The sequence below is a fragment of the Cnephaeus nilssonii genome, assembly GCF_951640355.1.
Source record: "Cnephaeus nilssonii genome assembly, chromosome: 9".
In the NCBI taxonomy this organism is placed as follows: domain Eukaryota; kingdom Metazoa; phylum Chordata; class Mammalia; order Chiroptera; family Vespertilionidae; genus Cnephaeus; species Cnephaeus nilssonii.
Window position 1 is genome coordinate 32,536,630 of NC_137080.1, and position 16,707 is coordinate 32,553,336.

The window sequence follows — 16,707 nt, forward strand, 5'->3', positions numbered from 1 at the left end:
GGAGCAAAGGAAAGATCCAGGGGAGAGCCCTAGGAAACCCCATTACTTAAGGCTTACTTTAAAGCTTCAGATTAAAGAGCTGGAAGAGTCTAGAAATCCCAGGAGAAAGAACTCAAAGGAAAAGACAGACATTTGTAGAGAAATAGAATAGGATGGTGCCTGGTACACCAAAGTTTCAAGAAGAAAGGGGTGATCAATAGTGGCAACTGTAACAATGGTGAAATAGGAAATGGACTAAAACATACATGTGGATTTGATAATATGGAGGTCTTCATCTAATTCTGGAAAAGGCACCCAATAATTCTCATTTTGAAGTCAAGTGTACTTATTATAACTCTAATTATTATTATTATCATTACTACTAGATGTTGTAGAGGTCATAGTAGATTCAGTGTTTGGATGGGGAAAGTAGGAGTGAATTATCTTCATGATCTAGAAGTAATTTTTCAGAGTCTTTGAAAGTATAGTTACAAGATAGATTGTAATGGATCCTTCACTAAGCAAAGCTACAGCAATCCATTCTATGAGCTAGCTTCTTAAAAATGTCCAATGGAGTCTGCACCCAATACACTCTTTCTGTGTAGTTCACATTTAAAACAAAATCCATCTTTTTTTTCCCCCCAGTGATGTGAACTTAATTTATTCTCGTTTATTAAAGCTATTTTCTGGGATTTGAAAATGCTTTCAAAATGTTCATTCCATTTTTACATTTGCAATCCATTTTATTCAGCATGCCTTACTGCAGATTGAATTGCTTGCTAACTTTGAAAGAGATCAATAAATAGCAGCAAAACTACAGGAGGTCATTTAATTTTTTTTTGTATTAACAGACCCAATAAATCTGAGCCTATTTTCTTCAAATCAATCAGCTGGAAATAAAAAATTGCTTTGGGGCAATTTATGAGGTTAAATCTAAAAAGAAAATTTTACTTTCGTTTGTGGCAGGTATTAACATGACAAAGCTTCAACACTGCTTGCTTAGTTCTGAATTGATGCCCCCATTTGCACATATATCTTTTGCATAGCGGATACCGGTGAGTGAATAGGCTTGAAACAGAACAGCGGGAAACTAGCAATGCAGTTGGTAGAGAAGGTCTCTGTTTTTAAAGATTTTAGGGTACCTATAAAAATTCCGATTTTTAGGCAAATGTTTTACAAGAACCTTTCATTTTGAAAATGTTTGGGTCTCCTAGAATTTACTGGAGGGAAACTAACCTCCACCACTGGTTTTATTTGAGTTCTTCTAGACGTGGGGTGATACTGCTTTGGCTACAACCAGGAGCATAACTTTCCCTTTGGCACGCTGCGGGGAGCCCTGAATGGTGATTAATTGGCTAATTAGAATTTCAAAGGGCAGTGATAACAGTGGTGAACAGAAGGAAGTAACAGAAGTTCAAATCCATTAAAACACTTTGCAATGACTGGGGCTTTCCCTCCATCTCTTTCTGTTCTATGAGCTCCCACCAGCTGTCTCTACGCCTATCCCTTCCTCTCGCTCACCCTCCCCACTAGGCTTCTTTATTTGATTATTCCCTTTCTCCAGACTTTCTTTATATCTTTACCACCCAAAAACTGAAACTGAAAAATAGGACTCTTTTCCTGCATAAAGGTTTATTTTCCTTCCCCTTAAATTTGAAAGCAAATTGAGTGTTGTTGTTTTTTTCCCACCCAACCTAGGATTGCTCTAATTAGCATGGAGCACCTAGATTTATACCAAATAGATTTCCAGACTAAGGGGACCCTTAGGTAGCTTAGGAATAGTGAATTTGTGCAGATAAATCACAATTAGACTTTTTTTCCCCAGACACAATCAATATCACTGTCTTTAATAGCCTGGCAACGGGAAACTATTTCACAACTATCTGAAACTGCCTAAATTAAAAACCAGGAACCAGGCAAGTGAGTCAAGCTGTTCCCTAGACAGGGAACGTGCCAGCACAGAGCCCGGTGTGCCTTGTCTCCATTCAGGCTCCTAAACTGGAAAGGAAACGGATACCAAGGGCTTTTGACGCTGCGTTGCTTCAGCTGGCTCCCGAGATCTTGAACCAACTGGAGCTGCACTGGTCTCTGACTTCTTCAAAGATTCACAGCTGCTTTGTGCGCTAATGCCCACAGCACTGCGATTATGACCATATACACGATACTACATTATCCCCACACAGGAAGTGTTGACTAAATATATAAAATCATTTTTGCTTCCATTACCTTATAGAGTTGATTATTGCAGGCGAAGGGTTGTGCATTCCAGGTTCCTCCTCCCTACTTCCCCTTCAATGACATTTGCTCTCTCTTTAAATTTGTTTACTAAGCAAATCCTGGGAATGAAAGCTTCTCTCGTGATTAGATCACCAGGCTGGGGACTTCTATTTCTAATTTTGTCTCAGTTCTACTTAACTGACCCTGTGTTCCTCCTTTCCTTATCCATACTCATGTCCTCAGTAGTGAAGATACTAATCCTTTGCATGGAAACTGATTCCCAGACGAAAGGTCACTAAATTTTGTTACATGATTTCATCTTCATCCTCAAACTTAGAAGTATTCTGGGCGTGGTTAGGCAAGCTGATCCTAAGAATCCCTAAGAAGGCCCAAGAATTGAAAATGTCTCTGGAGAGGTGGCTGTCGCACGGTGTTTGAAGCATAAGGGAGCCAGGCTGACCGGATTAGAATGCTAATTTCACTCACATCTGAGATTAGTTGTCTCAGTTTCCCCAACTGTGACATGGGGGCATAACAGTGACCCTCTTAGGACTGTAATTAGTATTGCACAAGTTAATATTTATAAAGCTCCTAGAACAGTGCTTTCCATGTCAAACTGCTGTGTACATTTTAAAAATTAGCATTTCTGATCATGCTGGGAAAAGGCCCCTTTGTCTGAAAAGATGCAGTTCTGGTCTTTTTGACTCATAAGCAAGAGCTCAGTTCAAACAAAGCTTCAGCTGATGGAGGAAGGAGTGACCATAGGGTAGAGACAATAAGAATCCATCAACTACCGGATTATGCTTCTCTACTTCCTAAAAAAAGTTTGCAAATATAATACAACTTAAATTTGATATCTAAAATTGTACTAAAACTTTGTTTTTATTATCAGGAGGTATAAAATATGCAATGAGATAAGATGAAGACTGACTGTCATTGCAAAAAATATCTCATGCCTTGATTTGAAAAAATAGACTATACCTACCCTATGGAATAAAGCATGGCAGCATTGAAAAAGAAATTGCATAAAATGTTGATGTGTGGGTTTATCAAATAATCACTAAAAACTTTTGGTAGACCCACGAAAGCATTCCAGTTGCATTTAAAAGGTCATCTTTGATAACCTATGCTGCTTTGGCTGTTTGAAACTGAGAGCATCCATCCTTGCATGATCTAAAATATCACCTTATCAGCACCAAGGCCTTAGGGAATATATAGAAGACAGGGAAAGATAGTAAGCCTTATATGTTTGAAGTGCCTTAACAAATAAGTAAAAGAGGTTTCCCCAAACCATTATTTCTACGTACACCTTTGCTGAGCTCTCCAAAAAATTTTACACCGATGGGCAATGTCCTATAGTCAGAGAGTAAGAGTTAGGACAGTTAACAGGTATGCTTTTATTTGTTCTGAACTGATAGGAACAATTTCACTATTTTTTTTTTTCTAAATAAGAATGAATGATGCTCCCTCTCAAGTAAATCATCTTTGGGGGGAAATTATCCTATATAATAAAAAACCAGTGAACATAATGGCGTAACGACCAGAACGACCAATTGACCAGTCGCTATGAGGTTCATTGACCACCTCTCGGTCCCTGCCCCCAGCCCGCAGGCTCCCATCGCTGGATGGCCAATGGGGAACCACAGGGAACCAGGGTGCGTGGGGCAGGACTGGGGACTGGCAAGTGGGTGGAAGGCAGACCTCTTGGTCCCTACCCCCAGCCTCCAGGCTCTGATTGCTGGATGGCTAAAAGGGAACCACAGGGAACTAGGGTGGGTGTCAGTGACAGGGCAGGACTGGGGACTGGCAAGCAGGCCAAACAGCCCACCTCTTGATCCCTCCCCCACAGACCGCAGGCTCCAATAGATCGCCAGATGGCGAACAGGGAACCATGGGGAACCGGCGTGGGCAGTGGCAGGGCAGGACTGGGGACTGGCGAGTGGGTGGAAGATGGCCCTGATCACAGGCTAGGTCTAGGGACCCTACCTATAGACAATTTTGTGCACCGGGCCTCTAGTTTATATATAACTACTAGAAGCCCATTGCACAAAATTCGTGCATGGGTGCGGTCCCTAGGCCTGGCCGGCTATTGAAATGTGAGCATCTGGCATGGAAGGGCAGGTCCCAGCTGACCTCTGGACCCTGGGCAACATTTGGTCCTACCTCTGGGTGCCCGCATGCACCCCTCTGCCTGAGTCACGGCACCCAAATCCCCACATGGAGATAAGGTGAGCCTGGCTGGATGCCACAGGCTGGGGTGCAGCATGGACCTCTGGGCTGCCCAGTGATGCTACACAGAAACTGAGAGGGCATCACGCTCTCTCCTGGCCAGCCTTGCGCAAACCCATGGGTCACAGCGGCTGAGGCCTGGCTCACCTGAAAGAGGCTGCGTGGGTACAGGGCAGATTCCTTGCTGGTGCTCAGCACCTGAGTGCGGGGGCTTCCCTGGCACACAAGCCCTGGCGTCCCAGGGGAGGGTAGCAGGGGCAGTGAGAGCAAGCTTGAAGGACACCCCGCATTCACACCTCACCTCCGTCCCCATCACCCCTGTCCCCAGGTAGCCTGCAAGAAGTCACAGCCCCCAACCCGGGCACTGAGGGAGGTTGGTCACCACCACCCACCCCAGTTCCTCGTCCCAGCCCAGGGCCCAGCCCTGATTGGGCAATCAGGGCCTGCCGGCCGCTGGTCACCATCTGCGGGACGATCAGCAGGGCAATCAGGCCCCCGCTCACACCCACCTTAGCCTGGTGCCGCCTGCTCACCTGCTTCACTATCCTGCCATGGTCTCACTCTCATTGGGGCTCATGGGGGCCAGCAGCACCTCCATTGCAGCCCACTGCCAGCACTGCGTCACCAATGCCCACCATGTTCCACACCACCCCCTAGTGGTCAGCGCACGTCATAGCGAGCAGTCCAACTCCTGGTCAAACTCCCTCTGGAACAACCATCTGAGAGGACAATTTGCATATTAGGCTCTTATTATATACTAGAGACCCGGTGCACGAAATTCGTGCATGGGGGGGGGTGTCCCTCAGCCCAGCCTGCACCCTCTCCAATCTGGGACCCCTTGAGGGCAATCGGACATCCCTCTCACAATCCAGGACTGCTGGGTCACAACCGCTCACTTGACTGCCTGCCTGATTGCCCCTAACTGCTTCCGCCTGCCAACCTGATCACCCCCTAACCTCTCCCCTGTCAGCCTGAGAGACACCTAACTCCTCCGCTGCCGGCCCAATTTCCCCTAATTCCCCTCCCCTGCAGGCCTGGTGGCACCCAACTGCCCTCCCCTGCAGGCCTGGTTGCCCCTAACTGTCCTCCCCTGCAGGTCTGGTCCCCCCAACTGCCCTCCCCTTCAGGCCTGGTCTCCCCCAACTGCCCTCCCCTGCAGGCCTGGTCACCCCTAACTGCCCTCCCCTTCTGGCCTGGTCACCCCTAACTGCCCTCCCCTGCTGGCCTGGTCCCTCCCAACTGTCCTCCTCTGCCAACCCAGTCACCCCTAACTGCCCTCTCCTGCAGGCCTTGTCCCCCCTATCTGCCCTCCCTTGCAGGCCTGGTCCCCCCTATCTGCCCTCCCTTGCAGGCCTGGTCCCTCCCAACTGCCCTCCCCTGCTGGCCTGATTGCCCCCAACTGCCCTCCCCTGCAGGCCTGGGTCCCTCCCAACTGCCCTCCTCTGCCGGCCTGGTAACCCCTAACTGCCCTCCACTGCTGGCCTGATTGCCCACAACTGCCCTCCCCTGCCGGCCATCTTCTGTCCACATGGGGGCAGCCATCTTGTGTGTTGGAGTGATGGTCAATTTGCATATTACTCTTTTATTAGATAGGATGATATGCACTCATACTGCGGATACCAAAACTGATTCCTTTTTAAAAGCTGGGCATATGTAGAGGTGACCCATAGTGCCTCCACAACTTCCCTCTTCCTCCCAGAGAGATGGAAGGAGGAGGGATGCTCTTTGTCCTCTCAAGAACCACTGGGGATTGGCCATTAGGGAAACAGACCAGAAGAAATATTATGGTATTATGGTGGACTGTTAAGGGTTGGTAAGACAGACGGAATAAACAGGAAGGTGGGCACAGCAAGAAAGAAGACCTGTGATCATTTTATGCATAAGTGGCTGTTTTTAACACTATTCCATCTACTGCCTCCACACCCCATGCCTCAGATACTACTAACTATGCTCCGAACCGCAGTATATCAAAGGTTATGGATGAAGCCACATTTACAGAAGAAACCGGATGACGTCTATATATTTAGATTTTTCTTAAGTACAATTCCTTACCACTTGCCCTTTAAAAGTAAAGGTTGAATTGCTAAGTAATAACCCAATGAGATTGTTACTGCCTTTCTGGTCTTTCTATAAAAAATAACAAGTCTTTATAAATATTCAGAAACTTTGACTATATCAAAGTGACCAATAGAACATGGCAAATGAGAAACAGAAAATGTTTGCAAGACAATTGGCATTTCATTTTTAGAGAAAGCTGTTTGCTGACAGCAATGGTTTAGTATTTCTGCTTTCATTTTATTTAAAAGCAGACCCAAATGGAGAAACTGTAGTTCAGAAGAAAAGCCAGTATGAAAAGGAACCCAGTTCCCCCCTCTCATCTCCATACATAATGTATGCTTGTGGGAGAGCTCCCTGGGGGAACAAACAGGCAATTGATTGCAATGACTATTCTCTATTTATTCCAGTGATAAAATGAAAGACAGGACACAACGTTAGATTTTTTTTTATTAAGAACTTAAAGAAAAATTGGTTTATTTGATATCTTATTGCATCTCAAGCAGTAAACAACTTTGTAAGCATTTCTTTTATTTGAGGGTAATACCACTACTTAGTGAATTGATTTTTTTAATTATAGTAAATTCAGCTATTTATTTTCAATCCTGAAATTTTCTACTTCTACAGTTGCTTTTGCCTAGGGTAAAAATAAATGTGACAATCATAAATGGAGTGGGGAGGTAATTTATGCCTCCATATACATTTAATCAATCAGTCACAATGCTCATTATATATGTGCATTTGTATCTACTTTTATCTGTTAAAATGCTTTAGGCTGCTAGGAACGGAGAAGGCATTCGTTTTCTTATATAACAAGACTCAAAGTGGGGTGCCTCCAGGGTTGGACAGTTCCATGACTCAACTGTGTCATCAAGAACATAGTTTCTTTCCTTCTTTCTTCTGTGCCTTCTTGGGCATATGTAGAGGTGACCTGCACTGGCTTCTTTAGGGTTGCAAGGTGATTATCATAGGTACAGGTGTCTCATCCAGGACATCACCTGATTTCCAGCGGTAGAGAACACCGGATCTTCTCCCTGTGAAAGGAAACCTTTCCAGAACCCTCATCTCAGACCTCGAGTCTTATCAACAAAGACTGTGCAACCCAATCAAAGTGAGGAGGATTACTCTGACCAGTTTAAAGGACTCGGATCAACCCCTAACTTCCTCAGGAGGAGAATAAACCCAACAATATTTTGGATTAGTGAGCAGGAAAGATTGGGGTGAGATGTGCTCTAAGGTGGGAGCTGGCTGTTGAGGAGGCAACAATATTGAACATACATTGATGTAGGGTAGATCTATGAAGTGTGAATTAGTTTGCAAATGTTCATTGTGGTCCTAGGGATTCTAGCGTTTACAATAAGCAACGTAGAATTTGGGCATCGTGTTGTTTTATTTTCTTAAGAACTGTCAGAAAATATTTTATGTTATAAAATTGTTTTGCTTTCTCTCCTCCACTAGCAGGTAGGTACCTTGAGAGTGCAGACTGTGTTGGTCTTGTTCACAGCTGTATCTCTGACATCTAGAATAGTCACCAGCACATGGTGGCCACTCAGGAAATATTTGTTGAATAAATTATTTAAATTACAAGGAAGATATTATAATCCCTTTCCAGCCACACTGTACAAATTATGATTTAGAAATTATATGTTTTGATATTGCAAACCAAAAGTGTAAAGTGCTCCACTTTTCTATAGCCATGTGGTTCAGGTCCACCCTCTGAAATGGGAGAATAGCACCATAGTTACTGTTCATCCTTTCATTAGGATGGTTCTGTGACATGGTACAGAGAGAAGAGGTTTGAGGAGAACCTAAAGATGGAAGAACACAGCTACAAAAACACACCTGTGAGCACCACAGCCACATAAAAAGGCAGAGTGGTTACCTACAGTGGACCAAGGCTGTCAGAAACAAAACAGAAAAAATGCAAGTGCAGGAGACATTCAATTTCAGGCTAGTACAGACTAGTTTGAAAACTCTAAGTTGATTCATTCTCTAAACTTTAAACAATTTCTGATGCTCCTGCAAATTATGTCATGAATAATTGGAGAATATTGGGGAGAAATACCTACTCTAGCAGGGTTTTTTTATATGAACTATTGCAATTTACTTTGGAATATATATATATATATATATATATATATATATATATATATATATATGGAATATATGATATATATATGGAATATATGATATATTTTAGATATATAACCCCTGAAATTAGATTTAATAGTAATTTAATAGCATTAAAAATTTTATTTATCTATTTTTTTATAAAACATATTAAGTACCCTTAAATTCTAAGAAGCAAATTATCCCAAAAAAATCACAATTCCTCTTTTTAAGTTTCTTATGTTCTAGAACAGATGGTAAGACATGCATGTGAACAATTATAATTCAAGGTAATATGAGATAAATGCCTCAAGAATACTACAAACAAAATATTACAATAAATAAGGTAGAAGGAAAAGAGATATTTTGGCTGAGAAGATCAGAGAATGTTCCATGAAAGAGTGGCTTTGGGTCTGAGCTTTTCTGATGGATGCTGGGAGCCAGATAAAAGGGCACTCCCAAAGTAGTCCCAGCCACTGGATGAGACCAGAGTTCAGTTAGCTAGAGACATTAACTTAGTTGGTCTTCAAGTAGTGTTTGATGTTCCGCCAGCCTTTGCCCTTAGTTCTGTCCTGTTCAATGTTTTTATCAACATATTAGAAAAAGAATTGTAGTCTTTAATAATAAATTTATCAGTCCTTAATAATAAGTATAATTATTCAGATTTATTTGTAATACAAAGCAGGAAGAAATGGAGAAATAGAGAAAAGATCCAAGAAAAATTTAACTGGCTAGAATGATGAGATCTAAGAAGATAAAATTTAACAAATCAATGGAAAGCTCTTCACTCTGATTCCAAAAAATTACTGCCCAAGTATAAGATGAGAATTGCCATGGCTTAACAGCAATCTACAAAAAGAGAGTTGAGGAGGATTAGTTGGTTATATGTGAAACTAGAGGCCCAATGCACAAAATTCATGCAAGAGTAGGCCTTCCTTCCCCCGGCTACCAGCACTGGCTTCCCTCTGGCACCAGAGACCCAGGCTTCCCTCACAGAGGGAGGCCCCGCCCACCTGCCGCAGCCCGTTGGTCAGTAACCTGGGCCTCCCTCTGCAGGGCGATCATGGGGCAATGGCCAGGTCCCTGACCAATCACATTGCACCCGCCTTGGCTGGCCTTGTGCCAGTGGGTGTCAGCGTTGTCCCAGATGGTCATCCGGATGGTCGTTCCACTGTTCAGCCATTCAGTCGATTTGCATATTATGCTTTTATTATATAGGATGTCTACCCTAAAGCTAATGCAAACTACATTCATTTAGCCTAAAATTTGTCAATACACATTTTAATTAAATATTCTTCACAAAGTTCTATAAAAGGAAATGGAGATATTATGATTAATAAATATGATCCCTGTCCTTAGGGACATACAGCTTATGATAGATACAAACAAATACAATTACAATATAGTGCTGTAAATGTATAAATAAAGTGTAGGCCTCAGAAATAGCAAACAATCCCAGTGAACAAATACTGGTCAGATTGTAGCTGAGTTTTGTGCTAAATTTGTATGCACATGTTTTAAAAAGCTTTATTGGTCTATAATTCATATACTATATAATTCACTTTTTTAAAGTGTAAGATTGAATAGTTTCTAATATATTCACAAAGTTGTACAACTATCATCACAATCTGATTTTAGAAAACTTTCACCACCCATAAAAGAGACTCTATAACCATTAGCAGTCATTTCCTATTTCTCCCAACTACCAACTCCATCCCCACAGCCCTAAGCAACCACTAATCTACTTTCCATCTCTATAGATTTACCTATTCTGAATATTTCATAGAAATGGGATCATATAATATGCAGGTTTATTTCTGGATTCTCTCACTTAACAGTGTTTGCTGGTCCATCCATTTTGTACCATGTAACAGTATTTCATTATTTACATTGTTGAATAATATCCCATTGTGTGGATATACCATATTAACTGATCCATTGCTCATTTGATAGATATTTGGTTTGTTTTCATATTTCAGCTATGATGAATAATAATCTATATTCAAATTTGTGCCGATGTATATTTATTTCTCTTCGGTAGTCCTAGGCATGGATTTGTTAGGTCAAATGGTAACTCTATTTAACATTTTGAAGAACTGACAGTTTTCCAAAATTGCTACACCATTTTACATTCCCACCAGAAATGTATTAGTTTTTCAGTTTCTCTACATTCTTATCAGTATCTGTCGTCATCTTTTTTTTTATTATAGTCATCCTAGTGAGTGTGAGGTGATATCTCATTGTGATTTTGATTTGCATTTCCCTAATGACTAATGATGCATTTTTAAAATATATTTGTATTGGTTTCAGAGAGAAAGGGAGAGGGAGAGAGAGATAGAAACATCAATAATGAGAGAAAATCATTGATCAGCTGCCTCATGCATGCCCCCTACTTGGGATTGAGCCCACAACCCTGCTATGTGCCCTGAGTGGGAATTGAACCTGGGACCCTTCAGTCCTCAGGCCAACGCTCTATCCACTAAGCCAAAACGGCTAGGGTTGTGCATTAATTTATATACTCATTTCCTTTTGTTTGTCTTCTTTAGAAAAATGTCTACTTGGATCTTTTACCCAATTTTAATTTGGTTATTTAAGCTTTTACTATTGAGCTTAAGAGTTTTTTTATATATTCTGAATACAAGTCTCATATCATACATAAGATTTGCAAATATTTTCTTGTATTCTTTGGATTTTTTAAGCTTTCTTAGTATTGTTTGTAACACAAATATTTCTAATTTTATGAAGTCTGAGTTATCTTTGTGTGCTGTTTCAGTTGTTTCTTCTTGTGCTTTGGGTGTGATATCTAAAGAACCATTACCTGACCCAAGATCATAAAGGTTTACTTATATGTTTTCTTCTAGGAGGCTTATAGTTTTAGCTCTTAGATTTATGTCTATGATCCATACTGAGTTAACTTTTGTGTATGGGAGAAGGAAAGATCCTACCTTTTTTTGCATGTGGATATCCAGTTATCAGAGCATCATTTGTTAAAATGACTATTAATCACTTCTATCAGAAAACAATTTACCATGCATTTTAGAATTTATTTCTGGACTCTCAATTATTTTTCATGAATCTATATATCTGTTCTTTGGGCAGTACCACACTGTCTTGTTTTGTACTAAATTTTGAAATTGGGAAGTGAGACTTCCAACTTTGTTCTTCTTTTCTAAGATTGATTTACTTATTGTGGATAAGTTGCATTTCCATGGTTAGCTTAGGACAACATATTTTAAGATGGATATTGATAAAGTATAGAAGACCAGAGACATTAGACGAAAAATGTCAACAATTTGTGGTGTTTAATTTGCAAGATGAAATACAAAAATGGAGCATCAGAGATGACTTTATAAACTTAAAAGTTTGTTGTAATGTGGAAAATTATTTCAGTGAATTTTTATTACCCTCCAGATGGTGAAAATGACTGAGAGGGGACTTCATTTCATTGTAAGGGTGAGCTTTATAAGAACTAAGCTTAGTCATAAATAAATCAGATTTTCCCACACTCTAATCCACCCATCCCTGAAGAGATTCAAGCCAAGGCCAGATGGCCTATCCATCAGTATTGCTGTAGAAGAAATTCCAGCAGGGGGTGGACTATAATATGACTCCATGATATGTACTTGTGGATAGCAACAAGAAACTAGGCATTGTCACTGGGCATTAACTCAATTAATTCCCCATCATATGAGATGGGCAGTATTATTTTCCCTTTTGCCAGATAAAGAAAGAAGTTTAGGGAGTTTTAGTAACTTATCCAGCAACACATACACAGTTAAAAAGTGACAGAGTGTGCATTCAAATCCAGTTCTCTTTGATACCAAAGTCCATGCTCTTAACCCGCATAAACTGAGCATGAGTTATGGTAGCGGATATAAGAAGAAAAATAGATACGATTGATCATGTAAAAGAAAAGGAACAGGAGCTATTGAGTTTGCTAAATGTGATCACTGAGGGAAAGTATGTTGCCAAGGATGAGTTTGAGGTTCTAAGCTTTAATAACTGGGGGCAGTAGAGTCACTATTAATAGGAATATGGAAGTCAATAGAACAATCAGGTTTTAGTGGATATAAACAACACATTCATCCATTCAACAGTAGGTAATTGCTGATGCTCAAATTTAGGCTAAAGTCTACCAGAGGCCATGGTTGAACACTCTGATAGGTGAGTCAAGGGTAGTTTTGAGCCTGGAATTCAGTGCCCCTTGGAAAACTAGCATTTAGTTAGTGTGTCTATGCAGGACTCTGAGCCTGGCACCAAGCTCAGAGCTTTTATGGGGAGTATAGTATTTGGTATTTCTAACAAAGATCAGTGCAGATGATATTCTCTCCAGTTTATAGAGGAGGAAACTGAGATTCCAAACAGTTAAATAATCAGTTGCAGGGACCAGAGCAAAGATTGAAACCCAGTCAGTCTGACAGGGAAGTGCATGCTCCTCCAGGTGCTCTAAGGTACGTGCTGTGGAATCCAGCTGCTATTCCCTCTGGTCTGCCAGAGGAAGAGACAAAGTTTTTAGGCAGGCAGGAGCCTTCACCCACCCAACTCTCACCTTTGTCCCTTCCTTCTTTCCTTCCTTTTATTCTTCCAGCCATTCAAATATCCATTCATATTTTTTAAAAATATATATTTTATTGATTTTTACAGAGAGGAAGAGAGAGGAATAGAGAGTTAGAAACATCTATGAAAGAAAAACATTGATCAGCTGCCTCCTGCACACCCCCTACTGGGGATGAGCCCACAACCAAGCTACATGCAATTGACCAGAATCAAACCCGGGATCCTTCAGTCTGTGGGCCCACGCTCTATCCACTGAGCAAAACTGGTTAGGGCTCCATTCATATCTTTTAAAAAATATACATTGTGTATGTACTATGTACCAGTCATTGATGGTACAAGGAAGAACAAGAAAGAATTGATTCTTACCCTCATGGTACTTCCAGAGAAGAGAAAGATGAAAGACATAAGCAACCTAGGGAGTTAAACTATCTAAATGCCCCTTTATTTATTGATTCACAAGGAAGAGAAAATAATTTGCTTAATAACATTTGCTGTAAAATGAGAACCACTTAGGTTAATGGAAGGGCCCTAAATTTAATTTTAAAGCAAAATCAGATTCAATAAGAATTACTTATTTCTATTGAAATGGGCATTCCACATTGTAGTTCCTTTAAAACATCTAAACCAGTAAATGAGCAAACTTAGCAATCTTTTTTTTAACTGATTCAAGCGCTTTATAAATTTGAATTGTGTTGTATGCGAGTGTGTGTGTGTGTGTGTGTGTGTATGTGTGTGTGCTCACATTGAATATTCATATTTTGCTTCTGCCACTGAGGTTTCCACAAGGCAGCTAGGGTTCCTTGACCCTCTCTGGCAATGCCTGTGCTTGGCTGAGTTAACCTAGGGTAGAGACATGAGGACAAAAAAAGATGGAAGTGGAGTCCAAGTTAACAACCAAGTAAGAAAACCTCCCAGGGCCTGAAAATCCCGATTCTCAAGTGTTTTAGAAATATCTGAAATATGTCCTAAAATTCACCCTTAATGGGTCCATGGGCTATTTTTGGCCCAAGATACAGTAGCATAGAATTCATTGCAGAGAATCTGTTGGCCAGTTCCTGGCAATGCCTGGGTTCTCTGTCTTCCTCACTCAGTACCTCTCCCATGTGATACAGGTTCAGACATCTGGTAAAAACTATGGTTCCCACCTCAGGGACACTTGTGACATAGGATACATGTCCATTTTAATCACATAACAGAATTCAATTCTACAAAGAACGAACATTTTAAAAGGCAATTGGTGGATGGCAAGAAGGAGGGGGGAGTTATAGATAAATTAATAGACCCTCATTGCAGACTTTATATAATCACTAGAGGCCCAGTGCACGAATTCGTGCATGGGTGGGGTCCAGCAAGCCCAGCCCCAATTGGTGGATTGGGGCCAGGCCTGTCGGGAGGTTGGCCGGCCAGCTCACCCTGATTGGGGCCTGATCAGGGCTGGGCCAGATGGGGGGATGGGCTGTGGGCGATTGGCCAGTGGGCCCCACCCCCCAGATTGGTGGGGGGGGGGGACTGGTCAGGGGCAGAGCTGGCTGGGGGGAGGGGCCACAGGCCAATTGGGATGTGGGGGCTGATGGGAGCGGGACCGGCCAGGGGGAAGGGCCACGGGAGGTTGGCCTGCTGGCCCCACCCCCTGATCAGGTTGGTTCGCTGGCCGCAGTTGGAGTCATAGTGACCAATCATTCTGGTTGTTATGGCATTCTGGTCACTGGCTTTTTATATATATATAGATATGCTTAATCTGGTCAGCTGTAATCAACTCATCAAATGGAAAGACAAAATCAGAAAAATAAAATCTCTCTAATCAAAAAATATGTACTATTACTATAACCCTTTATTGTCCTTTTTGACCTACTCAATTGTGGAGGGATAACTAATACTACTGTTTTTTGTTTTTTTTTTGTGTTTCCAGCAAAGTTATTTTCCACAGAACATGTTAACTGATTAGAAACTATTTCATTTGAAATATACTAATATCTAGGGTGTCCCAAAAAAATGTATACACTCTTTAACAGCTGATAGTTCCATTAAATGTATTTTAATAAACACTGCCTTTATAATTATTCAAAGGGTGTGCATACATTTTGGGGATACCCCATATATTTGGGCTTAGTTTTATGTACCTAAGTTGTATACTAACTCAGCAGTTTCCAGGCTATAATACCAACAGGAGTCCTATGGTTGACTCTTACATATTATGAGTCAAACTCACAATCCTTATTTAGCTCACTTTTTCAAAGGGACCAGTACAAACATGTTTCTAGCAATTATGAGCAGTAAATAATAGTAGATGCAAATTGTAAGAGAAAACTCATGAGTCAAGGCCTTGACCTTCAGAAGAGCTCTTGCTCATTCCAAAATGGCCTTGACTTCCTCCCTTGGCTACTTACATGGAATTTGTAGACCCTCTTTTTTAAAATATATTTTATTGATTTTTCAGGGAGAGGGATAGAGAGATGGAAACATCGATGAGAGAGAAACATAATTCATCGGCTGCCTCCTGCACGCCCCCCACAGGGGATCAAGCCCACAACCTGGGCATGTGCCCTGACTGGGAATCGAACCAGTGTTCTCTTGGCTCCTGGCTTGATGCTCAACTGCTTTGCTACACTGGCCAGGCTAGACCCTCTATTTTGAAGCTTACAGGTGGATAAAGTCAGTCAAGCTTTGAAATCTCTCTCACACCTAATGAAAATATAAAAAGATACTTTCAGAGACACCGTAGGTTTATTTCCTTCTTTTTACACTTTAAATTACTTCCTTCCGACAGGACTGAAGGACCTTGTTCACTCATCATGAATGCCAGGCTTTGAGAATTAATAACCTCAGATAGGGACTAGTGACAACTTCATAGCACCTCGGGCTTTGCACTTAGGTGGGAAGGGTTTGGGAAGAAAAGGGGGGAGGGGTGTGTGAAATTATCCCAAGCCATTCCAGAGGTCACAGAACAGGAAGATCCACAGATCAAGCTGAAACACTGGAGTCACACAGTTTATTCAGTTCACTTAAAACACACAGAGGAAAGCAAGGGGACAGAGATGGGGTGAGTTCATAAGGGCGAGGTACACACAGGTAACAGCACCCCTACCTAAATTCTGGATGGTGAAGGTCCATATGCCCTCTTTCTCTGCACTGATGGGGTGGTTATGGGACCAGAGTTGAGGTTTCAGCAAGGGATCCCACAGGTGGAAAGCCCCTGGGCAATGATATGCACTGAGTGGCCAGATTATTATGATCTCTGAACGCATAATAATCTGGCCACTCAGTGTATATCCTATATAATAAAAGGCTAATATGCAAATTGTCCCCTCGACCAGGAGTTCAACCAGCAGGCAGGCCGGCCAACCGCCCATGTCCCCTCCCCCTGGCCAGGCTGGCTGGTCCCCACCCATGCACGAATTCATGCACCGGGCCTCTTTTTGAGTGGTCAGATTATTATGCATTCAGAGATCATAATAATCTGACCACTCAGTGTATATTTGCTCTATTACAGAGATGCAGGGCCAGGGACCATTGACCAATATCTGTAGCTTTCCAGTTAGCTTGTTGAACAGCCATAGATTT